This window comes from Ornithorhynchus anatinus, chromosome X1 (genome assembly GCF_004115215.2).
Source record: "Ornithorhynchus anatinus isolate Pmale09 chromosome X1, mOrnAna1.pri.v4, whole genome shotgun sequence".
Classification (NCBI taxonomy): Eukaryota; Metazoa; Chordata; class Mammalia; order Monotremata; family Ornithorhynchidae; genus Ornithorhynchus; species Ornithorhynchus anatinus.
In genome coordinates, this window is record NC_041749.1 from 104832038 (window position 1) to 104858698 (window position 26661).

Below are 26661 nucleotides of genomic sequence, written 5' to 3' on the forward strand. Positions count from 1 at the left end.
ACTATGTGCAGAGCACTGTTCTAAGCGCTGGGGTAGATACAGGGTAGTCAGATTGTCCCTCATGGGGCTCACATTTTTTAATCCCCATTTTTACAGATGAGGTAACTGAGGCACAGAGAAGTTAAGTGACTTGCCCAAGGTCACACAGCAGGCAAGTGGCAGAGCCGGGATTAGAACCCATGACCTCTGACTCCCAAGCCCGTGCTCTTTCCACTAAGCCAATTTACTGAGCACTTACTCTGTGCAGAGCACATGGAATGAATGTTTTCATAGAAAAACGATCCGGGCAGCAGAAGGAAATAGGGACTGAAGTGGGGAGAGACAGGAAGCAATGAGGTCAGCGGGGAGGCTTATGCAGCGTGGCTCAGTGGAAAGAGCCCGGGCTTGGAAGTCAGAGGTCAGGGGTTCGAATCCCAGCTCCGCCACTTGTCAGCTGTGTGACTGTGGGCAAGTCACTTAACTTCTCTGACCCTCAGTTCCCTCATCTGTAAAATGGGGATTAAAACTGTGAGCCCCACGTGGGACAATCTGATCACCCTGTATCTACCCCAGTGCTTAGAACAGTGCTCTGCACATAGTTAGCGCTTAACAAATACCAACATCATTATTATGCAGTAATCAAGATGGGATAGGATAAGGGCTCGGATATTAACGTGGTAGCAGTTTGGTTGGAGGGTAAAGGGCAGATTTTAGTGATGTTTTGGAGGTTGAACTGACAGGACTTAGTGACAAAGTGAATATGTGGGTTGAATGAGCGAGATGAGACAAGGATAACGCCAAGATTAAGGGCTCGTGAGACAGGGAGGATGGAGGAGTCTAAGACTCTGAGCCCTAATTATATCACTTAGGTACTCCCCCTATGCCCTTCAATTCCACTGAGAGACATTATCACCTGCCCCTGTACTGGCAAAGCTAGACGAGGCCTAGCCAGGGATTCTTCTTTCGCTAAACCCAGTCCTATGAAGAACACTTTCTTCCTGGCACAGAACAGTCCTCGACACAAACGTTGTGATCACTGCTGGCCCTGAGGACCTTGTCTGCAACCCAGCAGTCCCAGCCCTCGGAGTCGGGTTGGGTGGTGAAAAGGGCATGTATAGGCTTAAGCAGGAAACGAAGGCCAAGAGCGCTTGTGGTACCCGGCAGCTTACACCAGAGGGTACCCTAGGACAGTCTCAGACCTGTCTGTTTCCCTGGGAAAGAAGGGCCAAGCTCCAGCAAGAGCTTACGGCGCATGCTCCGGCCTAGAAAGCTGGTTCTCCATTCCACCCAAGCTTTGAGGGTCCCTGAGCTGCCTGAAAGGTAAGAAGCAGGCTGCGGAGGGAAGGGGACAAAGGAGGTGCTAAGAAAAAGAAAATGGAGGGAGAGGTGATTTGGGGTAAGAGCAGGGAAAGGGAAACCCGGTAATGAGACAGGGGATGGCAGGTCCTAGGAAACGGCAAAATTAGTGAGAGAACTGGACCTAAGAGGAAAGAGAGAATGTAAAAGATAATGCTGTCTGGTGTGGTTGGATGGTGAAGGGGGGGAGAGAGGAGGAGAGGGTTGGCAGAAAGCTGTAGTCCAAGGAAAATAGGTGAGGAGGATGTAGGCCAGGTCAGGGATGGAGAGATTATCAGAGGGTGTGGCCAAACCGGACAGACACAAGTCAGTGCATAGTATGAAAAAAACTGCCTGGGTGGGAGGAAGGAGGGGCCTTTAAAGAGACATAGAAGAGTTGGAAATAGAGGTCCCCTTTCAGAAAGTGGCGTAGAGACAGTGGGCAATTCTGAGATAACAAGTGGCACCTGTTTCCATCATATTCCTAGATTTTCCAGTTTGGATGCATACACACCAATACCTTCTCTGTTCCTGAAGCTGGAGTTGCAGAGGCCCCTGGGGTAGCAGTGGGTGTTGCATGTCAGAAGAGGAAAGGTCCCTTGCTACGTTTAGGGTAAGCCCTCATTTAGGAGTGGCACCCATTAGCGATAGGGGAAGTTGGAACAAGAGAAAAATCCCAGGGAATAGCCAAAATCAGTGAGGGTTGGGGGTTCACATAGAAGTTGCCTAGAAAGGATGATGGATGCTAGTGGTGGGGCTCTGGGAAAAAATGGGAAAGTGATACGGGCTGGGAAGCAGCGTCCACAGAACTGCATAAGAGCTAAAGCTCTGCCTCGCTGCCATTACTGTGGAGAAGAGCACACTGTACTAGCAGAATTTATGCAGGTCTGGCAGGAGACATAGGTTGGACCTGGAGATGAGGATCTCTGCAGAAACAGACTGGCTGGGATAGGTAGGAGCTGGAATATTCAGGGAGAGAGTGTGGCATATGAGAGAGCTGCATAATTAATAAAGGCTTCTTGTGTCAGAGAAGACAAAGAAGCATGAAATCACAAGGATGGTCTTTTTCCTTTGTTAGTGTTGTGGTGCAGAGGGCCTGTCTACCGTTAGGAGGATCCCTTTCTCTTTTTGTTGATCCTATGATGGAGAGAATGCTTGAAGTGAGGAGGTAGAGGGAGGAAGGAGGGAGGGAGGGAGGGAGAGAGAGAGACACACACACAGAAAGAAAGAGAGAGACTGCTTGTGAGTATGAATCTCAGGGCCCGGTTTGGTTGTTTCTCATAGGTGCTTCAGAGCACCTGCACATTTCATATAGTTTGTAATGTTTTAAAACATTTTAGCCGCACATTAAACCATTATAAAAGGCAATGCCTATTTTATTGCTTCTCTGTGGGATTTGGGGGTCTTCAGTTTAATTCTGGATGCCATCTTCTTTCAACTCCATTTCTTTTTATACCTCTTTTGGTCAAGATGGTTTTAATCTGTCCAATTTCTGGACAAGATTTTTCCACCAATTTCTTTATTGGTCATATAGTTTTTTTGAAGCCAAGTTAGGAATTTTAGTGTTTGGGGACAGTACTCAAACAAGGCAGATTCAGGGCAGTGTGGTCTCATGGAAAGAGCATGGGCCTGGGAGTCCGAAGATCTGGCTTCTAATCCTGTTTCTGTCACTAGAGCATGGGCTTTGGAGTCAGGGCTCATGAGTTCGAATCCCAGCTCTGCCACTTGTCGGCTGTGTGACTGTGAGCAAGTCACTTAACTTCTCTGTGCCTCAGTTCCCTCATCTGTAAAATGGGGATTAAGACTGTGAGCCCCATGTGGGACAACCTGATTCCCCTATGTCTACCCCAGCACTTAGAACAGTGCTCGGCACATAGTAAGTGCTTAACAAATACCAACATTATTACTGTGTATCTTGGGCAAGTCACAACTTCTTTGGGCCTCAGTTTCCCCATCTGTAAAATGGGGATTCAATACCTCTTCTCTTACTTAGACTGTGAGTCCCCTGTGGGACAGGGACTGTGTCTGACCTGATTATCTTGTTATCCACCCCAGTGCTTAGTACAGTGCTTGGCACATAGTAAGCTCTTAACAAATACCACAAATAATATTCTTATTATAGGGCAGGGAAAGAATTGCTAGGGATAAATATAGCAGATAAACACCCCAGGGGATCAGAGAGGGCCACAAGCTAAGAATCATCAATGTGGTGCTAAAATTAAAAAAGCCAAAATGATCCTGAGGAATTGTGAAATAGAAGTGTGAAATGCAAGAAACAGAAAAGAATCCTTCTGTTATACAGTGCATCAAACAGACCCTTTTTTAGAGTATTTTATCTGATCTTGGTCACATTTCAAAAAAGGAAGGTCCAGAGAAGAGCAAGGAAAATGATTAAAGAGATAGAAAAGAGGTCCTGTGAAAAGAAATTAAAGGAATTAGGATTATTTAGCCTGGAGAAGATGTAACAAGAAAATCAGTGACATAAAGGTTGCCAATAGCTCTCCTCAAGAACAGATAGAACCTGGGTAAAACATCCCATCTTAGAATGTCTGTTTTGCTAGAGGGTGAGCTCCTTGTGGGAAAAAGACCATGTCTGATTTTTAAAAATCTTGTATCTACCACAGTGCTTTAGAACATAAGTAAGCACTTAATAGATACCATACTTGATTTCACACTTAGTCTGGCTAGGCCAATTACATGTATAACTAATGTTTATACTCTTATTAGGATCTGGGATGACACTGCTAATGTCCAAAGCAATTTTTTTTATGGTATTTAAGTGCTTACTATGTGCCAGGCACTGTACTAAGCACTGGGGTAGATGCAAGATAATCAGGTTGGACATGGTCCTTGAGCCCCTTAAGGCCCACAGTCTTAATCCCCATTTTACAGATGAGGTAACTGAGGTACAGAGAAGTGAAGTGACTTGACCAAGGTCACACAGCAGACAAGTGGCAGAGCTGGGATTAGAGCCCAGGACAGCTCTACTTGGATGTCCTCCCATCACTCATGTTTAACATGTCTAAAACAGAAAACCTTGTCTTCCCACCCAAACTCTGTCCTCCCCCTGACTTTCCTATCACTATAGATGGCACCACCCTCTTTCCTGTCTCACAAACCTGTAACCTTGGCATTATCCTTAACTCCTCTCTCTCATTCAACCCACATATTCAATCCATCACTAAATCCTGTCAGTCCCACTTTAACAACATAGCTAAAATCCACCCTTTCCTCTCCACCCAAACAACTATCACATTAGTACAATCACTCATCCTATCCTGCCTGGATTACTGCATCAGCCTCCTTGCTGACCTCCCAGCCTATTGCCTCTCCCCACTCCAGTCCATATTTCACTCTGCTGCCTGGATCATTTGTCTACAAAAACATTCAGGACATGTCTTCCCACTCCTCAAAAAACTGCAGTGTTGCCCATCCATCCACTTCTGCATCAAACTAGACTAAACCCCCCTTTTCTTCAGCTCCCCCTTCCCTCCGCGTCACCTTTCTTGCTCCCTTTGACCTACTCCCCTCTTCCCACCCCACAGCACTTGCATATATATGTACTTATCTATAATTCTATTTATTTATATTGATGCCTGTTTACTTGTTTCGATATCTGTCTCCCCCCTTCTAGACTGTAAACCGGGCATGGGCAGGGATTGTCTCTTTTTATTGCTGAATTGAACTTTCCAATTGCTCAGTACAGTGCTCTGCACACAGTAAATGCTCAATAAATATGATTGAATGAATGAATGAATCAATCAAACAAAAACTCCTCACCACTGGCCTTGAAGCACTCAATCCCCTTGCCCCCTCCTACCTCACCTCGCTACTCTCTTACTACAACCCAGCCTGCACACTTCACTCCTCCAATGCTAACCATCTCACTCTGCCTCGATCTCGCCTATCTCACCGCCGACCCCTTGCCCACATCCTGCCTCTGGCCTGTAATGCACTCTTTCAAATCTGACAGACAATTACTCTCCCCCACTTCAAGACCTTATTGAAGGCACATCTCCTCCAGGAGGCCTTTCCTGACTAAGCCCCCCTACTTTCCTCTTCTCCCATTCCCTTCTGCGTCATCTGATTTGCTCCCTTTGTTCTTCCCTCCGCCACCCCAGCCCCACAACACTTATATCCATATCTGTAATTTATTTCTATTAATGTCTGTCTCCCCCTGTCTAGACTGTAAGTGCGTTGTGGGCAGGGAATGTGTCCGTTTATTGTTGTATTGTACTCTCCCAAGTGCTTAGTACAGTGGTCAGCACACAGTAAGCGCTCAATAAATACAACTGAATGAATAAATAAAAGATCCTTCTGACTCCCAGGCCTGTGCTCTATGCATTAGGTAACACTGCTTCCATGTTATTTGGTCTCACATGCATATTTAGATAGAACAAAGCTCAGGAGAAATCCTCCACCTTGTTTTTTCTCAACTTTGTTTCCCCAAGTGAAGCTCTGTTACAGGGAGAATGGTGAAGGAGTTGTCACTGGTACCACAGCAGTTGAACTGACTTCTTCAAAAGCCACTGTCACGTCAGGCTAATCGATCAACATTTGACCAATTTACAGAAGCCCTTACAAAGCCCTTATTCCCTTTTTCGAGTCCACTTCAGGTTCACTTCTATGTGGTTAAAGTGAGCTTTGGCATAACCCAAGTCTGTGATTTCATTTCTCTGGACTATGCCACCACTCCAGAGTGACTTTTTCAGTATCAAATAAGGAAAAAGGGGTAGAGCATCACTCTTTCTGGTTCAGCTCTTCTTGTTGAAACTCCAATCAGCACATTTTGCTTCTTCCACTGCCCTTCTCTGGATCATGACAATAGCAGCGTGATGATGAGAATAATAGTAGTAATAGTGGTATTTATTAAGCACTTACTATGTGTCAAGCACTAGTATAGATACAAGATTATTGGGCCCCACACATGGAACTCACAGTCTAAGTAGGAGGGAGAACAGGTATTGAATCCCCATTTTGGAGATGGGGGAACTGAGGCATAGAGAAGTTAAGTGACTTGTCCACGGTCGTACAGCAGACAAGAAGTGGTGGAGCCGGGATTAGAGTCCTGGTCCTCTGATTCCCAAGCCCGTGCTCTTTCCACTAGACCACGCTGGAGGAGAGTAGCAGCTGCAAGGAAGAGATGGGGTTGTGGGGGTGGTGGTGATGGTGACACTGCTGAGCTCATCTCTCTGCTTTTCCAATGTCCAGGTCTCTGACATGATTACAGCTAGTATGGGCTCAGGCTGTGGGCCAGGTAGACGATTTCTCACATATAATCCCGCTTTTACTTCTTCCAAGATTCTGGGAGAAAATTGAAGGATTTAAAGACTTGGCTGAATTTCAATGAAAATAACAGTACTTCTAAATTATTGTAGAAATTCATGGAAGCTGGTGGACCTGATGCCTATTATTCCTCTGAGATATTTTTCATTCATTCATTCAGTCATATTTATTGAGTGCTTACTATGTGCAGAGCACTGTACTAAACTCTTGGAATGTATGATTCGGCAACAGATAGAGACAATCCCTGCCTAACAACAGGTTTACAGTCTAAACGACTGTGCACTTGGACAAAGTATTTCAAGACAACAGTTTGAGGGCTTTCCTAATGAGGGACCTGAGCAAGTTCAAGTTTACAGTCTAACAGGAGAGAAAAAGAAATATTGAATAGATGAATAGATACAAGAATTCTGAGGGTGGCCATAAATAAATACACAAGAGCAAGCATGGCCTCGTGGAAAGAGCATGGGCCTTGGAGTCAGAGGACCTGGGTTCTAATTCCAGCTCTGCCGATTGCTTGCTGTGTGACCTTGGGCAAGTTATTTAACTTCTCCGTGCCTCAGTTTTCTCAACTGTAAACTGAGGATTAAATAGTAGCAATAATAGTAAACATCATAATGGTATTTGTTAAGTGCTTACTATGTGCCAGGCACTGTACTAAGCATTGGGGTGGATACAAGCAAATTGGGTTGGGCATAACCCCTTTCCTGCATAGGGCTCATAAGTCTTACTCCCCATTTTGCAGATGAGGTAACTGAGGCACAGAGAAGTGAAGTGACTTGTCCAAGGCCGCACAGCAGACAAGTGGCAGGGCCGGGATTAGCGAACCCATGACTTTCTGACTTTAGGCCTGTGCTCTATCCACTATGCTATGCTGCTTCCCATGCCATGCTGCTTCCTACTCCCTCCTACTTAGACTATGAGCCCCTTGTGGGACAGGGACCGTGTCCAACCTAATAAACTTGTATCTACTCCAGTGCTTAGAACAATACTCAACACAAAATAAGGGGTTAACAATTACCAAAATAAAAAAAAGCAAGAGGCGGCTGGAGGGATATTAAGAATGAACAGTAGGGAGGTTAGCAGCGTGGCTTAGTGGAAAGAACCTGGGCTTGGGAGTCAGAAGTTGTGGGTTCTAATCCCACCTCTGCCACTTGTCAGCTTTGAGACTTTGGGCAAGTCACTTAACTTCTCTGTGCCTCAGTTACCTCATCTGTAAAATGAGGATGAAGCCTGTGAGCCCCATGTGGGACAACCCAATTACCTTGTATCTACCCCAATGCTTAGAACAGTGCTTGGCACATAGTAAGCACTTAACAAATGCTATTATTACTATTATTAGGAAGTGAAAGCCAGGGTGGTTAGGAGGTGAAAGCCAGGCAAACTGTAAGGGTTGTGCGGGTAGGGGACAGAGAGAGTGAAAGAGACAACTCCACTTCAAAAAAACCTCTGTTGGCAAATTGTAATCCTATTTATAGACCAAACCATCTCCCTTGGGATACCCGTATGAGCAGTTTGTGCTTTCCCTTCCCTTCTACTTATAGATTTATTCTTCAGTTCCTGGCCTGACTCCCTTCTGAAAGAGCAAGCCAACCCCCTGGCCACTGCATGCTGTGTGTGGCAAAAGGAAAGGCAAGAAGGGCTCTAAAGATCCTGTAGAAGCAGAGAAGATGGAAGCAGCTGGGAAGCCAACGGGAGGTGAGCCCCGATTGCAGCAGAAGAAGGTGGCCTCAGAAGGTGAGGGAGAGCCTCCTAAGGCCGCTGGGAAGCCAACAGGAGGGGAACCCAGGTTACAACAGAAGAAACTGGCCCCGGAAGGTGAGGGAGAGCCTCCTAAGGCTGCTGGGAAGCCAACAGGAGGGGAACCCAGGTTACAACAGAAGAAACTGGCCCCGGAAGGTGAGGGAGAGCCTCCTAAGGCTGCTGGGAAGCCAACAGGAGGGGAACCCAGGTTACAACAGAAGAAACTGGCCCCGGAAGGTGAGGGAGAGCCTCCTAAGGCCGCTGGGAAGCCAACAGGAGGGGAACCCAGGTTACAACAGAAGAAACTGGCCCTGGAAGGTGAGGGAGAGCCTCCTAAGGCCGCTGGGAAGCCATCAGGTGGAGAACCCCGACTGCAGCAGAAGAAACTGGCGCTAGTTGATGGGAACCCACCCAAAGCAGCTGGGAAATCATCACAGGAAGACTGAAGCCTCAGCAAAGCTAATGTCCTTTTCTCTGGTTTGCCATCTTCCAGGAATTCAGACAGTGCCATAACAAGTCCCCTCAGCAGAGACATTAACAACATTCATGTCACATCCATTTATCAGCACTACTGTTCTAACCTTTTGCAGAACCTTAGCTCTCCGGCAGTTAGCACTGCTGTTAGTGTACTGACCGAGCACCGAACGCTGCTAGCCAGGGTGTGAAAGAGCTGGTCAGTTATGGAGAAAATAAATGAGGCAAAAGTGAGGTAAAATTTGCTTCATCCACTTTGAAGTGATTCTGACCAAGAAAGCCGACAGGATTCCATCAGCATCCAAAACAGTCTGAGCCGCCGCAAAAATCAAAGAAGCAAAAATATTTATTTCCACCCGGCACCATTGAGCTGTGTTCCTGTCTGCTCCAGAACCCCAACCTGTGCTGGACAACCACACTCTGCTCTTCCCTTGTAAATGCCTTCCTACCTATTGTACCTTATCGATCAATAATAACACCCTTAACCCCCAAACTGTTTTCTGTCAACTTGAATTCCGGTTTCCCAGGACACTAAAATGTCTTCAGATAGCCTAATTGAATTTATAACTGCCGCAGAACCCCATTTGTCATTCTTTCCTGCCCTCCATTTTCTTCCCACCCACTTCCTCCCATCCAGCATTGCTCCTGACTCCATTCCAAACCATATTCCTGCCCGTCAAGGACCTATTTGGAACTGTATTTGTCCCCTTATTTCTTTCCCTTCAGTGCCTCCCTATCACTGCTACTTCTCTCCTCCCCGCTACACCAGCCCCTGCTCCTTTCTCTTCCAATTCTTCCTCCTCCCCTTCCTTCCCCGACACTTTCCCTCCAAATTCCTCCTACCCCTTCAGATCCGGCAGCAATTCATTTGATTGGTCTGACCTGAAGGAAACAAATTGGGAGTTTGGGACTCAGGGCACAAGGTGAATTGGGGTAGACATCCAGTGCTGGGGGCAGGCTATCCTGGTTCAGAGAAGACAAGCATGATTGTTGGGGTTTGGGGGCAATGTTGAGAAAATCTAGGATGGATTTAAATGTAGTTGGATTAACTGGGGGTTGGGAATTCATCTTATTAGCCCAAATGCAGTTTGGAGGAGATGGGTACAGTGCCGGGGGGTTAACAGACTGAGGTTCCAGAGCAGATGAAAAAGACAAATGGAGTTCTGAGACATTGTTGGGGGAATTTAGGGTGGCTAGGTATTCATTTGGATAGGACAGAGCAGACAGCCAAAGATCCCAAGGGTGACGGCAGGCAAGATCAAGATGGGGAGATGGGACCAATCTTTGAGGGTATAGAGTATGTACAAAGATGGTGAGGGGTTCTGGAACATAGCTCTGGGGACTGAAATAGACACAGATGAGTTTAGGGATTGTGTCTTTCACCTTTACTGGACTCTCCCAGGTGCTCCACACAGTAGACAGTCAGTAAATATTAATGATTGATTTGTTTTTTCTGATATTTAAGTGCTTACTATTTGCTAGGCACTAAACTAAGCACTGGGGTAGATACAAGCTATTCAGGTTGGATACAGTCCCTGTCCCACATTAGGCTCACAGTCTTAATTCCCATTTTACAGATGAGATAACTGAAGCTCAGAGAAGTGAAGTGATTTGCCCAAGGTCACACAGCAGACAAATGGCAGAGCTGGGATTAGAACCCAAGTCTTTCTGACTCCCAGGCCTGGGCTCTACCTACTAGGCCACGCTGCTTCTTGATTGATTTAGGCAGTACATTGACTGGATGGCAGGTGCAGTATTGGGCGGGGGCCAAATGGGGTGGAAGCAGACTGTGAAAGGGAACATCTGGCAGATGGAAATGATCATTTGGAATCCAAGACAGCATTGAAGGAATAGCTCTGTTTGAGCAATTAAGAGTGGATATGAACATAACATAATCAAATAGTGCTCACCAAGGGTTCTGGATTCTCACCAGAGTAGCCTGTGGACCAGCAGGGCACCCTAACAGGCACCTAGCAGTGTGACTTTGAAGGCTCCAGGGACCACCCTAGAACACAGCCAGGACATACATAGCTGATCCTCTAGCCTGGAGCTGCTCTGAGAGATTTGCTCCAAGCCTGGACCAGCTGTAGCAATTTCACGAGGATTTCTCTCCACTTCTCTTCTCCCCACCCCCACAACAACTATTCAAAAACCACTAGGATCCCAGAACCGCCCTTACCTAGTGGACGAGCTCTAAACCGGGAACTGAGTCATGTTTTCAGTAGCATCATCTTCCAAACAAAGTGCAACTCTCTCTATAGAGGAAGGATACCCTGTGTCTGCTAAGGCCCTACTGGGCCTGAATCCCTTGGGAGCCCGTGAGATCTCCAGAGCACCTGACTTCCAGGGTGCCAGACAGGGGCCCAAGCTGTGAGTCCCAATAGACCGTGAAGCTTGTTGTGAGCAGGGGATGTGTTTGTTATATTGTACTCACCCAAGCTCTTAGTTCAGTACCCTGCACACAGTAAGTGCTCAATAAATATGATCTACTGACTGTGAGTAAGCAGAAGGGGCAAGTAACATTTGTTTTGGGAGGAGTTTGGGGAGACACTTTTCACCACACTCATTTTTTTGCTTCCTCATTAAATCACATTTGCTCACTGGAGCTTATTGCATTTTCATTAATTTATTTGGCCTGATTAACATTTCTTTGCATTGATCTTTGTTGAAACACTTGATGTGATTGGGAAGGGGGGTCATAAGCCTGAGGACCAGAAGCTTGGAATGGGCTATGAGAACTATAAGGAATGTTCCTATCTTTGAGGGCAGCCAAAAAAAGACCATCTTATATCATCTCCATAGCCGTGCCCAATGATTATCGCAGAATGGTAAAATTAGCATATTTGTTTGCAACAAAATGAGTCTGTTTCCTTCTCTTGAATTCCTGTTTCGAGCCCCCCAACCCAAGGGTGACCACCCTCCCTAGTTCAGCCTGGATTCGGGGAGGAGATTGTTCTAACGTTCTGGCTCCCTGCTCAAAATAACAGGAAGTATGCACAGACCAATGCATGCACCTGAGCAGGCTGTAAGCTTAAGCAAATGTTCTGAGGAGAGGAACAAATGCTCTGAGCCCAAATAAAAAAGTCTGGGACTATGACTCAGAAACGGTTGGAGGACCCAAGCCGTCTCTATCCCATTTTCACACTTCCTGAAAGCATCAGGATGAAACTCTAGTGAGTAAGAGTCCCAGTTTCTCCTCAACATTTTGTGGCCAAGCAATCAATCTATCGTCTTTATTGAGCACTTACTCTGGGCAGAGCACTGTACTAAATGCTTGGGAGAGGACAATAAAACGGAGTCGGTAGACACGTTCCCTGGCCTACCTTAACCTCCCCTCAGGTTTCTGGGGACTGCTGGGGCTAAGGCTCCAGAGAGCTCTGCTAGCTTGGTCCTCCCCACCCTGGGTCTGTGGCAAATTTTCTTAAAGAGCACACTCAGACCTAGTTCCCCAACTCATGATCCATTGGCACGGTCTCCTCCTGGTGCTTCCAAGCCAAAGGGGATGAGAGGATGATTTTTGGCAGCCGGGGCGTGGATATATGTGTGGGCTGTTGTGGGCAGGGCATCTGTCTGTTTTTTGTTGTATTGTACTTTCCCAAGCGCTTAGTACAGTGCTCTGCAAACAGTAAGCGCTCAATAAATATGATTGAATGAATGCTACGGTTGGGCTCAGGTAGGGTGGGCCGGGACCAGGTCGAGAGCCAAGGTTGCATAACCCGGGATGAAAAGTCTGGCTGGTGTAGGGCTCTGTTTCTCCTCTAGAGAGTTGGCTTCAAAGTACTACTCAGATTCCATCCCAGAGAAGTTGTTTGACCCTGTGACATGGACCACCATAGCAATGCCAAACATGTAGGGAATATGCAGGGAACTCCTGATCAATCAATCAAGCCACCAATAGTAATTAATGAGCACCTACTGAGTGCAGTGCACTGTATTAAGTGCTTGAAAGAGTACAAATTAGTAGAGATGATCCCTGCCTTCAAGAGGCTTGCCATATAGCAGCCTTCTTTTGCAAATGGAATAGCTAGGATTCTCAGACAACTTGCATTCAAACAATCAATCAATCAGCGGTATTCCTCGAGCGCTTAGTCTGTGCAAAACACTGAACTAATCACCTGTGAAGAATCAAGGATAAACCAGGACTTCCAACTGTGACCCTCAGGGGGCTCATAATCTGAAAGCAAGCAGCATGGCGTAGTGGATAGAGCACGGGCCTGGGAGTCAAAAGGTCATGGGTTCTAATCCCGGCTCTGCTGTATGTCTGCTGTGTGACCTTGGGTAAGTCACTTAATTTCTCTGTGCCTCATCTGTAAAAGGAGGATTAAGAGTGTGAGCCCCAGTGTGGGACAGAGACTGTGTCCGATCTGATTAACTTGTATCTACCCCAGGGCTTAGTACAGTACTTGGCACACAGGAAGTGCTTAACAAATACTATCATTATTATTATTATTATTATTAATAACAATACTAATAAGAATAAAAGGGAGGTTGGCAACTGGCACCCAAGGAGGGATTTAATACCTCAGTACAAGATAACATAAGAAGACAAAGGGCACTAGAACAATGCAATTGAAGGAGCCATTTCCAGGCTTCTTACTGCCCAGGTTGTCCAGAATCCAACAATCACAACCAAAGCCTTCCCACCTTCCCCAAATTTATGGAGAGCTCATGCTGCCGCTGCTCAAATTCCTCCAGGCCCTGGAGGTGGTGCAGGTTACCAGTGGTCTCACTCAATCTGGAGGGGTGGAATTCACATATGGGACAGCTACAAAGCATGCCAGAGGGGTTCTGCTCCCAGTTGTGGGCCCTCATCGATTGAGCCCAGCCTGTGCCTAGGTCACCTCTCCATCACCTCAGCCAGGTGTAGACCCATCCCGTGAAGGGCTCTGCATCGTAAGGTACCTGTGGAGTGAGTGGATGCTATTGCGGGGCCACCGGCCATTCTTTTTGAGAATGGAGGACAAGAGGAATGCCTGAAGAGGGGTGAAGGACAAATAGACTTGGGTTTAAAAAGCGGAAAAAGGATGACCTTGCTCATTACGAATGAGCCACCTTAACTTCAGAACTCAAAGAAACACTCAATAATCAACTGATTTTCAACTCAGTAGAAGAGCACAATAATAATTATAATATCTATGAAGTACTTACTATGTACCAAAGTACTGTAATAATAATAATGTTGGGATTTGTTAAGTGCTTACTATGTGCAGAGCACTGTTCTAAGTGCTGGGGTAGACACAGAGGAATCAGGTTGTCCCATGTGGGGCTCACAGTCTTAATCCCCATTTCAAAGATGAGGTAACTGAGGCACAGAAAAGTTAAGTGACTTGCCCAGTTACACAGCTGACAAGTGGCAGAGGCGGCATTCAAACCCATGACCTCTGACTCCAAAGCCCGTGCTCTTTCCACTGAGCCACGCTGCTTCTTGCAGTGTACTAAGCACTGAGGTAGAAAACAATCAGAGAGTCCCTGCCCAACATAGGGCACCTAGTCTAGGTGTTAGGGAGAGCAAGTAGCTTATCCCCATTTCACAGAAGAGGAAACTGAGGCACAATAAATGACTTACCCGAGGTCTCACAGCAGGTCAGTGGCAGAGCTGGCATTAGAACCTAGGTTTCCTGATGCCCAGTCCCATGCTTTTTCCACCATGCCAGACGGCTTCCCAAGTAGCACAATTAGCACTGGGTAAGCGCCAACAAGTCGGGCAAATTTCCGGGCCGGCAGGCCCCTATACGGCACTCGCCTAGACTGCAAACTCCTTGAGGACAGGGATTGTGTCTTCTAACTTCCAAGTGCTTGGTACAGTGGGCTGCACACAGTAAGTGCTCAATAGATACTACTGACTGATTCTCGGGATGAAGCTTTCGTGTGTGGTTACCTCCTGGGTGGCATCACTAAGGGTCAAAGACGGGCCAGAGGTGTGGAAATTCCCTCATCCTCCCTCTGGAAAAGTTCAAAAATTGCAGGTTTCCCACAGAGACCTGAATGTACTCCTCTGGAGTACTAGTTAATTCTGCATCCAAGCAGCCAACTTGACTTTTGTAAAGAGTAAATCATGCCAAACAGATTGTATTTCCTTCTGTGTTATTGATGCATCATGAAAAGACATAGGTTGAAGGAGGGAAGCAATAGATTTTATCAAGCCAGACTTCTGTAAAACCTTTGATTCAGTTCTATACAGGATGACCCTGCCATCCTGGTTTCTCTGGGAAAGACCCAGCTTTGGAGGTTGTGCTGACATTCCAGAAATATCCTAAAATTAAACCAGAATTCCAGAAAATGACCCGAGAGCCAGCATTCTTCTGAGCAAATTTGGATGCCAGCAAATGTTACAGAGACCTTTAGGCCCAGAACCATTGTGTGGACTTGTTATTACAGGCTTCCGATGCCTGCTTTGAATTAGCCTGAGTGTTGGGACTTGGAGAGTTGGCTTTGGGGTGGTTCAGCCTGTAGCCATAGAGGCCAAAGTTAATCAAGGGGAACCATACCCTCACAACTCCTGGAGAAGATGAGAAGGGCATACCGGGAGCCAGAAGTCAAGGCTGACTGAAAATCTCCTACCCTTCCCCTCTTCTCCCCTCCTCCAGAGGCAATAGCCCCATTTAGGCTCACATAATTATGGTCAGCCTAGGTCTTCATGGCCGAGTCATCAAAAAGCTAAAAAGGTATAGTCTAAGGTGACGAAATTCCCAGGGACCTAGAGGAAGACAGGGTGAGCCTTCAGGGGGGAAGGCCAAAAAGAGCTGGGGAGGAGACACTTGTCGACCAGAGCAGGGCAAGCACCTTCTTTTGGGGCTCCTTGAGAGACACTAGCCCATACCCCAAGGCACCTTTCTCCTCTCCTACCCACCATGCTCCTTGAGAAGTCGGTCAGTCAGTCGTATTTACTGAGCACTCACAGTGTGCAGAGAACTGTACTAAGTGCTTGGGAGAGTACAATATAACATGTAATATATGACGGTGGTGGAGCCAGCTCGGGCTCCAGATCCCAATCCTGTAGGCCTCTTTCCTACTCCCAGTCCCAGGGAGCATTATAAGAGGGTCTTGGTGAACTCCCACCCCAGGCCTCAGCTCAGGCTTCTCACTGGGTTGGTGGCAGCAGTGGATGATCTGGTCAGTGGTTCCTTCAGAGGAGTGGTGGCAGTGGCCAGGCCTTGGCCCCAACCCACTTTCCTCTCCCACCTCTCCCCACCACAACTTCCCACACTCCACGATTCACTGAGAAGCAGCGCACCTTAGTTGAGAGAGCACTGGCCGGTGACCTGTGTTCTAATCCATCACAGTGGCATTCATTCATTCATTCAATAGTATTTATTGAGCGCTTACTGTGTGCAGAGCTCTGAACTAAGCGCTTGGAATGTCCAATTCGGCAACAGGTAGAGAGGATCCCTGCCCAACAACGGGCTCACAGTCTGAAAGGGGGAGACAGACAGCAAAACAAATAATCAGGCATCAGTACCATCAAAATAGATAAATAGAATCATAGATATATATACATCATTAATAAAATAGAGTAATAAATAATATATGCAAATGTACACAAGTGCTGTGGGGAGGGAAAGGGGGTAGAGCAGAGGGAGGGAGTAGGGGCAGTGGGGAAAGGAGGAGGGGCAGAGGGAAAGGGAGGGCTCAGTCTGGGAAGGCCTCCTGGAGGAGGTGAGCTCTCAGTAGGGCTTTGAAGAGGGGAAGAGAGTTAGTTTGGTGGATGTGAGAAGAGAGGGTGATCCAGGTTAGTGGTAGGACATGGGCCAGGACAGGCAACGGTGGGACAGGCGAGAACGAGGCACAGTGAGGAGGTTAGCGGCAGAGGAGCGGAGTGTACTGGGTGAACTGTAGGAGAGAAGGGAGGTGAGGTAGGAGGGGGCAAGGTTCCTGTTGTGTGGCCTTAGGCGAGCCACTTAACATCCCTGTGCATCAATTTTCTTCCCTGTAAAAATGTTCTCCCTCTCCCTTAAACTGTGAACTCTGTGTGAGACAGGACTGTGTCCAAGGTGATTGTTGTGTATCTACCCCAGTGCTTGGCACGTAAGTAAACCTTTAGCAAATACCAGAACTATAAATAGGCACCATGTTTCATTGTTCACCACTGTGTGCTGGGCAAAGCTGAGTTTTCATACATGCATGACTTGCTTTGAAAATGAAAAATGTTTCAATTCAGATACACTACCATGGTTGCCATTTGGGCTGTGGAAATCCTTCTGCCTGATTGGCTGTTCTGCTGTGGGGTTTCTTCGCTGTGTGGTTAGTCTCTTTTAACACTTTGTCAGCTCATTCCCGCCAACCCTCACCGTAAGAAGAGTTCTGATCATTTAAGTGTTTATCCTTATCCTAAAAGCTGGTCACTGTACATAGTGGACTTGTAATTAATAAATACATGTAATGATTAAAAAAAAACAATAGTATTTACTGAGTGATTACTATGTGTAGAGCTTTCATTCTTTCAATTCATTCCTTCAATCGTATTTATTGAGCGCTTACTGTGTGCAAAGTGCTGTGCTAAGCGCTTGGGAGAGTACAATATAACAATAAACAGACACATTCCCTGCCTACAATGAGCTTACAGTCTAGAGGGGGAGACAGACATTGATATAAACTACAGAGTACTGGATTAAGCACTTGGGACACTACAGTACAACAGAATTAGCAGATATGTTCCCTGCCCATAACAATTTTGCAGTCCAGAGGAGAGACAGACATCAATACAGTTAAATAAATTATAACATATACTTTAAAGATAGGTACATAGATGCTCTAGGGTTGGGGGTGAGGTGACTATCAAATGCCCTAAGGTCACAGCTCCAAGTGCATAGATGACCGAAGGGAGAATGAGCCGGGGAAAAGAGGGCTTAATGGGGAAGGCCTCTTGGAGGACATGGGAACCTTGATAAGGCTTTGAAGGTGGAGAGAGTGGTGGTCTGGCATACCTGGAGAGGGAGGGAGTTCCAGATCAGGAGGAGGATGTGGTAAAGGGGTCGGTGAGATCGGGGCCCTGTGAGTAAGCTGGAGGAGCGGAGTGTGCGGGCCAGGCTGTAGTAGGAGATCAGTGAGCTGAGATAGGATGGGCTAAGCCGACTGAGTGCTCTAAAGCCTATGGTAAGGAGTTTCTGTTTGATGCGTAGGTGGAAGGGAGGTTCCTGAGGAGCGGGGTGACAAAGACTGAATGTTTTTGTTGAAAAATGATCCATGCAGCAGAGTGAAGTATGGACTGGAGTGGGGGGACAGGAGGCAGCAGGGAGGTCAGCGAGGAGGCAGCTGCTGTAGTCAAGGCAGGATAGGATAATGAAAAAAGAGAAAACTGCTGCTAACTGGGAAGAACCACTGGGTGGGGATCCATCAGAAGTCAATCAGGATGTCAGGGGCAATGTGAGTGTGGTTAAGGCATGTCCATCTGACCAGGCAGGCAGGAGGGAGAGTCCTTCCTCCTTTATTTCCAAAACCTGCTTGAGGGGTTGTCATGAGTCATTTTATTCAGGCAGGCAGCAGTACCAGAGACAGAGTTATTACTGCATTTGGCAAGCACTTACAATGCACCAAACACTGTACTAAGCACTGGGGTAGATACACGATCGGCCACAGTCCCTGTCTCAAATGGGGTACACAGTCTAAGAACAGCGTTTCTGGTTCCAACAATCGACTATTTCAGCAATCTATGGGACAAATGTGCTGATGTAACAATTGCCACAAAAATATAAATTGTCAATTCTGTGGTGTTTCCGGTGACAACATAGGGATCCAAAAGCTGGTCAGTGAAAAAACAGGACCAAAAGACCACCGATTCTTTTGAAATGTGGTGTCAGAGAAGGCTTTTGTGAATACCACGGACTGTCCAACAACCAAACAGATGGATTTGGAGCAAATTATGTCAAAGTGGTCTCTGGAAAGCCAAATGATTCGATTTAGATCAGTGTAATTTGGACACATAATCAGGAGAACGAATTCTCTGGAGAAGACACTAAGAAAAGTCCAGGGAAAATGTGGAAGAGGCAGACCAGCAGCTAGATGGATAGAAACCATAACGACGAGAGGGGAAGAACCATCAGCCAGGTTACGGATCACGGCTGAAGAGAGGACGTTCTGGAGAAAATGTATCCTTGGATCGCTATGGATCGGAAATGACTGGACGACACTCGATGGTAATAAAATGGGACAAATGCATAAACCAGATCCCGGCTGGAGCCTGTATTCTCCCAAGAGACGAGTACAGTGCCCTGTACACGGTAAGCACTCAATAAATACCACTGACTGACTGAGTGCCAGATTCCCCTTTTCGGACAGATGTCCTCCCTCCCAGCAAGTAAGATCAGCCCTGGGGCTCCTCCTGCCTGTTCCACAGTTCCTTCACCAGGAAGCCAGCATTCCCGGTTTGTTCTGTGGGAAGCCCTTGACTAGCAAGCCTGTCCTGTGGCCTACGGGATCCGCTGTGATACCCGGGCTTTCCCCTCGGCTGGTGCCGCTTCAGTGTGCTTTTCATTTGTAAAAAAAGGCCGCTGGTGACTCCAGGAGTTTTAGTAATCACACCGAATCGTCTCTGCCCTCTTTCTGAGGTAATCACCTCAAAGGTAGTACGGGGAAATAGAAGGAACAAAGCGTCAGAGTATAATAATAATAATGGTGGTATTTGTTAAGTGCTTACTATGAGCAGAGCACTGTTCTAAGCGCTGGGGTAGATACAGGGTCATCAGGTTGTCCCACGTGAGGCTCACCGTCAATGCCCATTTTACAGATGAGGGAACTGAGGCACAGAGAAGTGAAGTGACTTGCCCAGAGTCACACAGCTGACACGGGGCAGAGTCGGGATTCGAACCCATGCCCTCTGACTCCCAGGGCCATGGTCTTTCCACTGAGCCACGCTGCTTCTCTATCCATCCATCTTCATGCTGAATGCCTTGGAAACAAAGAGGCCGACGGGACCCGGCTGCAGCTGCCGAACATCACCCCCCGCCCTTTGCAGGCGCCTTCATCGCCCCACGCCCTGATCGCCAGCCAGTCGCGCAAGTGCGCGGCTTTCTCGGGAGTGGGGGGAAACGGGGGAGGGAGGTCAATGACCTCAAGTCACTTCTCAGGAGGCTTTAAGGAGGTGTGGCTGGGGTGGTGTGTTCCCGTTAGACCGCTCTCATTGGAGACTCAGGCTGGAAGGACCGCCCCGACACATACACCCACATACACCCAGGGCGCGGGGAGTCTTCCAGCATTAATGATGGCGCTGCTAGAGCCTCCCGGGCCGTGGCAGCAGGCCGCCCGCTTCCAAAATGGCGAACGGGCCCCGCCCCCTCCCCCGGGGGCACTCCTCTAAAGGCACCGGCTCGGCGTGCCGCGCCCGCCGTTGCTGCTCTCGCTGCGTCGAGGAGGATTCGACGGGCTGCTCCTGCCGGCCACGGCTCTGGGTAAGGCGCCGTCCGTGCGCCCGTAGCAAGGGGTGCTCGGGGAGGCGATCGCCTCCCGCCCTTCCAGTGTCCCCCCGCTCCTCGGGAAAGCGAAAGGCGGGGTGGGCTCCCTTTCCTCTCTCCACTCATCTCCAGGACTCTGGCTGAGGGAACGGCCGTGGGCACTGGGGTGAGGGATCCTGTCTCCCGTCACCACGGGGCTTGCCCCGGCTGGTGGTGGCGGTGAGGGGCAGGCGTCACTCCTGGGGCGGAGGGGGGAGTTTGTGGTCCCGGTGGCCGGGCGCCGCGCATCGTTAGGTTTGCCGGCATCAGTTGAGCAGCCTCGTGCCCTGCTGCCACGTCTCTCCTCTCCACTTCTCTTCCGAGAGAGGGAGGCAGAGCGGGACCTCGGGGGATTCCGACCCCGGCGGGGACCAGCACACCCACCCACCTCACCTCGGCGCGAGGAGAGGGGCGAGGACGAAGGGGGCGACCTAGTAGCTACCCGCTCGTGCGTTCGCCGGGGGAGCCAGTGAGCCCCCATGGGTTTGTAGTCCCCAAACGGCCTCGTGCCCTACCGCTGACGGCTCTGACAGACTGAATTGTTTTCAGGGGTAGAAACAATAATAATGATGATGGTGTGTTAAGCGCTTACTATGTGCCAAGCTCTGTTCTAAGCGTTGAGGTAGATAGAAGGTATTCAGGTTGCCCCACGTGGGGCTCATAATCTTAATCCCCATTTTCCAGATGAGGGAACGGAGGCACAGAGAAGTCAAGTGACTTGCCCAAAGTCACACAGCTGATAAATGGCAGAGGCGGGATCAGAACCCACGACCTCTGACTCCCAAGCCCGTGCTCTCTCCACCAAGCCACGTTGCTTCTCTAGAAAGGCTTGTCTTGGGGAGCGGGCTACTCAAAGGAGGCAGGGGGTTCCCTCCCTAGCCCACCGAACTGCAGGTTCGGGTGGGAAAAGACACACATTCGAATGAATGAATCATATTTATTGAGCTCGTACTGTGTGTGGAACACTGTTCTAAGCGCTTGGGAAGTACAGTTCGGCACAGAGACAATCCCTGCCGACAGTGGGCTCACAGTCTAGAAGGGGGAGACAGACTTCAAAACAAGTAAACAGGCATCAGTAGCATTATTTTAAATAGAAAGAATTAGATCTATACACATCATTAATGAAAATGAATAGAATTATAAATTTGTACATATACACAAGTGCTGTGGGGAGGTGGGTAGAGCAAAGGGAGCGAGTCAGGAGGGGAGGGAGAGCAGAGGAAAAGGGAGGCTTAGTCTGGGAAAGCCTCCTGGAGGAGGTGAGCTCTCACACGAAACCTGACCCCTTATTGTTATTCTTATTAACCCTCATAAAGGATTTAGAATGTACTAAACCCGGAGTTGCTAGAATAAAATCAATTCTCACTCCTTCCGGGAGCTACAGGGGGTTTATAATCTGAGTGTGGGAATACAGGCACAAAGCAGTAAAACTAATCCAAACCACAGTGAAAACAAATTGAAATTCGACCCTTCCCCCCCGCCCCCCCGAAAGTCAGTACTCCTTTCGTTCAGGTGGAGACTGAGCTGAGACTGTGTTAAAGTTGGGTACGTCGGAGGCACCTCTCTTCTTGCTGAGGGAAATTGGGAAGGTGGTGTTCTAACACTCGCATAGCCTGTTGTATGTGTGGGCATGAGAGGGGGGGCCCAAGTACTCTGGTTTGCAGAGGTAGTCTGAGTGCCAAGAGTTTGGGCTGGACCCAGAAACAGGGAGGGAGTTCCCAGACTGCCACAGTAACTGGATTTAAGCTCCTTGTGGGCAGAGAATGAGTCTACCAACTTGGTTATATTATACTCTCCCAAGTGCTTAGTACAGTGCTCTGCACACAGTAAGTCCTCAGTAAATCCCGTTGATTGATGTGATATAGGCGAGACCTAGGCACCTGGATCTTGAGTTGTAGGGGCTCTAAATATGTGGGCCATACAAGAATCAACATTCCTGGACCACATCCCAGGGGCAGAACACCCCTGACTTTTTCTAGCTGGGGCGAGCAAGCTCATAGTACAGTGCTTTGCACACTGTAAGTGCTCGATAAATACGATTGAATGAAGAGTGCTGACATCAGCTGGCCTGTGGCCTCAGTTCCCTCATCTATAAAATGAGGAGAAGATTCATGCTCTCCCTATCGCTTAGGTTGGGAGTACACTGGGAGAGTCTGTACCTTATCTGATTGTCTTGTTTCTACTGTAGTGCCTGGCACACAGTAGGCACTTAATAAATACCATAACTAGCAAACCAAAGAGCAGTCAGAGAAGTGGGAGAAGAAAGCCCCCACGGGTGGGGTCTCTGGATGGGAGGTACTGTGGCTGCCGGGGGGCCAAAGGCTCAGAGCCTTAACTGCAGCTAGGTTAACGAGGTGCCCTGTTGCAGCAACGACAACCAGAGGGTGGAGTGTAGTGTCCTGAAACTGTGGGGCTGCTGTCATTCTGGAGAGGGAACCAGAAGCTGCATTCTTCCTCCATCACTGCTGCTAAGACCCCACCCTCCAATCCCTCCTCCAGCAAAGGTGGGACACAAGCAGATGGCCTAATTCTAGTCCTTCCATATGTGACCTGCATAACGAGATCGTGATGGTTCTTTGGTTGCCTGTAAGGGCCCTCACCACTTAGCACAGTACTTGGCACATAGTAAGTGCTTAACAAATACCAGTATTACTGTTGTCGTTGCTGCTGCTACTAGTGGTGTAGACTTCAAACCAACACATTCATACCTAGAATAACTATTGAGCACCTACTGTGTGCAGAGCAAAGTTCTGGGAAACATACAGAAGAAGCAGAAAAGATAGTTCCTGTCTCTGAGGAATTTACCATCTAATGGGGGAAACTGGGTATAAGCAGGGGGAGCACACTTCTGAGTTAATCTCAGGAGCTCAGAGTTACTTCACAGAAGTTAAAACTTAATTCACAAATGCCTTAGCTGTTTTTAAATAGAAAGAAAAACTGCTTGTGCTCCCTCTTACTTGGACTTTGAGCCCTATGTGGGAGAGGGAAGCAGCATGGCATAGTGGATAGAGCATGGGCTTGGGAGTCAGAAGGTCATGCATTCTAATTCTGACTTTGCCACTTGTCTGCTGTGTGGTCTTGGGCAAGTCACTTCACTTCTGTGCCTCAGTTACTTCATCTGTAAAATGGGGATGGAGACGGTGAGCCCCACGTGGATCAGGGACTGCATCCAACCCAATTTACTAGTATCCACTCGAATGCTTAGTACAGTGCCTGGCACAGAGTAAGTACTTAACAAATACCACAATTATTATTATTAGGGATCGCATCCAACCTGAATAACTCGTATCTACCCCAGTGCTTTGAACAGTGCTTGATGCATAGTCAGTGTTTAACAAATACCATAAAAATTTTTATGAGGCAACTGGTTTTCCTACCTTTGAATTTCAATGAGTCTTCCCTGGTTTTGGGGGGGAGGTGGAGAAGAGGATCTGGTCCAGAAATGTTGCCTCATAGAAGTTTCTTTGGTGTAATGAGCCACCTTCATTTTGACAGTGAGCTAGCATAACCTCTTGAAATCACTCACTGTTTGCAGAGAGTTATCAGCATCCCCTAGTTATGACCTGGGGTGCTATTGGTTGGATTTGGCTGGCCTCAGTTTGCTCTGCAGTTCAGCAGGTGCAAAGACTCCCCCCGCCCCTCATCCATCTCCCCCTCTCCCCTGCCTTGGTTGGGGAAGGAAAGACCTGGATCAGATCTGGTTAAGCAACACCAGAGATATTTCAAAACTAAACTTTTTTCTTTGCAGGGATTGCCAGAGTTCATCTGCAAACATTTTTATCACTAGGCAAATGATGTCTCAGTGGTTTTTTGGTTTTTTTTTTAACCTTGTAGGTTAAAACTGATAGTGATCCTGATGAATAGTGGATATTCCAAGCTTATAGACAGATGAATTTGAAATTCAGCCCCAGGTTGACATCCCATGGCTCTCTGGTGTCTTTTTCCTGCTTTCTAAGTGGGTGTAAGAAAGTGCTCCCTTAGGTAATATATCCTTTGAACAGAGTTTTTCTTCAAGTCAAACCCCTCAACCTGTAGTTTACAAAAAACAGTGTGGCCTAGTGGATATAACACAGGCCTGGGAGTAAGAAGGACCTGGGTTCTAATTCTGCATCTGCCACTTGCCTGCTGTGTGACCTTGGGCAAGTTGCTTCACATCTCTGTGCCTCAATTACCTCATCTATAAAATGGGGATTAAGACTGAGCCCTATGTGGGTCAGGGACTGTGTTCAACCTGGTTAGCTTGTATTTACCCCAGGCCTTAATAATAATAATAATGGTATTTGTTAAGCATTTACTATGTGCCAAGCACTGTTCTAAGCACTGTGGTAGATACAAGGAAATCAGGTTGTCCCACGTGAGGCTCACAGTCTTAATCCCCATTTTACAGATGAGGTAATTGAGGCACAGAGAAATTAAGTGGCTTGCCCAAGGTCACACAGCACAAAATGGCAGAGCTGGGATTAGAACCCATGTCTTCTGACTCCCCAGGCCGTGATCTTTCCACTGAGCCATGCTGTACAGTTCTTGGCACATGGTAAAGGCTTAACAAATATTAAAAAAAACAAAAAAAACCCATCTCCTTTTCCTCCTTCTCCAAGCAGCTTCCAGCCAGGCTGCTCTACAGGTAAGGCAGTGTGAAGCCCTCCCACTGACACCTGATTCCCCAGCTATATACTTCTAGGATGAGGTTCCCACATCCTATTCCTAGGCACACAACATCATAGCCACCTAGAACATAGGGCAAATTGATGACCACCTGTGGGAAAGGACAATCAGAGACAGCTGCAGCAAAGCAGGGCTTGCAGAGTAAAGGCAATGGAGTGATCAGGTGTATATATTAAAATAATAAAGCTGTTCTTCCCTTATAGCCTTCAGGAGCTGGGTGGGTATGTGTAAGGTTTAAACACAGGGGCAAATTGAGGAGGGGGAAGGCAGCCTATCTCTAATCTCACCTCTATCCCGACTTCTGAGCATGCTCAGTACCTTCATCCCAAATTTGAACACCTGGTGGAGGGACTAGAGAGGGTGTGCACTACGCCCCCCCCCCCCCAGCCGGCGCATTGGGTCACCGCCCTTCATTGTTTACATAACTGCATTCATTTCTTTTGACCGAAATAGTTGCCCGCTTTGCAGTGAACTCCCCTCTGGGTTCACGTCCCAAAGGCAATGTAGAAAATAGAGCAGAGAAACCGAGACCAGTGTGGATCCCTAGCTTTTGGGTTTTCTGTGGGCAGGGATAATCCTTGGCCAAGCTACTTCTCTGACCTTTGGTTTTCTCCTCTGTAAAGTGGGGATTTCAATACCTGTTCTCCTTCCTATATAGACTGTGAGTCCCGCGTGGGACAGGCACTAAATCTGACTTGAGGATCTGTCTCTACCCCAGCAGCCAGTACAGTGCTCCCCACATTTTAAACGCTTAGCAAATACCACCATTACTACAGAAGGAAACAGGATCACAAGACTGCTCCCCTCTGCTCAGGACTGGTAATAGAATGAGCCTGCAGGCTTGGTGGGTGAAGTGAGTAAGGCAGATATTCTTTCCTCACTTCCCCAAGCCCTCCCTCAGATCCTTCAGTCTATTTCATAGCAGCCACCTGAAGCAATGGGAACAAACCTCCTGAATCTCTGGTTCACAAGCAGTATTGAACTACTGTGGTCCATGTGTTCACACATGACTGCTTATGATTTTTCAGAATCCATGTATTCTTCGATTTGGCGATCATTCTATCAGCCATGTTTTACAGCTTCAAACCTACTTTCGAAAGATTACACACTACTCTTAATGTTGCATCATGTAATCAATATGGTGACCTGCCAGGCGCACATTTGGCAAACCTCAAAATGTTAGACTGTGAGCCATTTGTTGGATAGAGATTGTCTCTATTGCCAAATTGTGCTTTCCAAGTGTTTAGTGCTCTGCACACAGTAAGCGCTCAATAAATATGATTGAATGAATGTTGTACACCAAAGCATTAATGAGTGTTTGGTCATTGGAGCTTTGCTTTAGAAGAACATCTCTCATTCCTGAATGTTTGAGGGCCTAGCCATGGGCCATCTAATCTCCCCAACTTTTCTCTAATAATTCATTATGAACCCCTAATCTGTGAATCCTATTAAAATCCATTTTTAACCTGATTCTTTTTTTTGATCTGCACATCTTGCCTTAGAAATGGTCTCTATACTTTCCACTTCCAGTAGCAGCAGTAATGTTACTTCAGTGCTTCTATTGCGTATGTATGTATACATAGATATGTATTTGTACTTGTACTGTAGGGAGATGAAATAACAGTGATTCAGATTTGGATCCATGATCTAAAGACAGAGAGGTGAGGTGGATGAGGGTGGACACCCAGGGAAAGAATAATGGTAAGATTCAGCAAAAATAACCATATGAAGAGTATTGCATTACTTGCTTCTAGGA

The 26661-nt window shown here is 47.5% G+C and overlaps 1 protein-coding gene and 1 long non-coding RNA gene across 3 annotated transcripts in view; both read left to right on the forward strand.

The window, feature by feature from the left end:
* The first annotated feature begins 1210 nt into the window (after positions 1 to 1210).
* LOC120638072 lies at positions 1211 to 9307 on the forward strand. The gene is made up of 2 exons (XR_005659545.1): positions 1211 to 1299; positions 8142 to 9307. It is a non-coding gene; the product is annotated as an uncharacterized LOC120638072 (long non-coding RNA).
* Positions 9308 to 20095: 10788 nt separating this feature from the next.
* Positions 20096 to 26661, forward strand: part of ACSBG2 (acyl-CoA synthetase bubblegum family member 2) — a 40037-nt gene continuing 33471 nt past the window's right edge. For both annotated transcript variants that reach the window (XM_029050805.2, XM_029050806.2), the window contains exon 1: positions 20096 to 20198. The gene's annotated coding sequence lies outside the window, so the exon portion shown is untranslated. The remainder of the gene's footprint in view (positions 20199 to 26661) is intronic.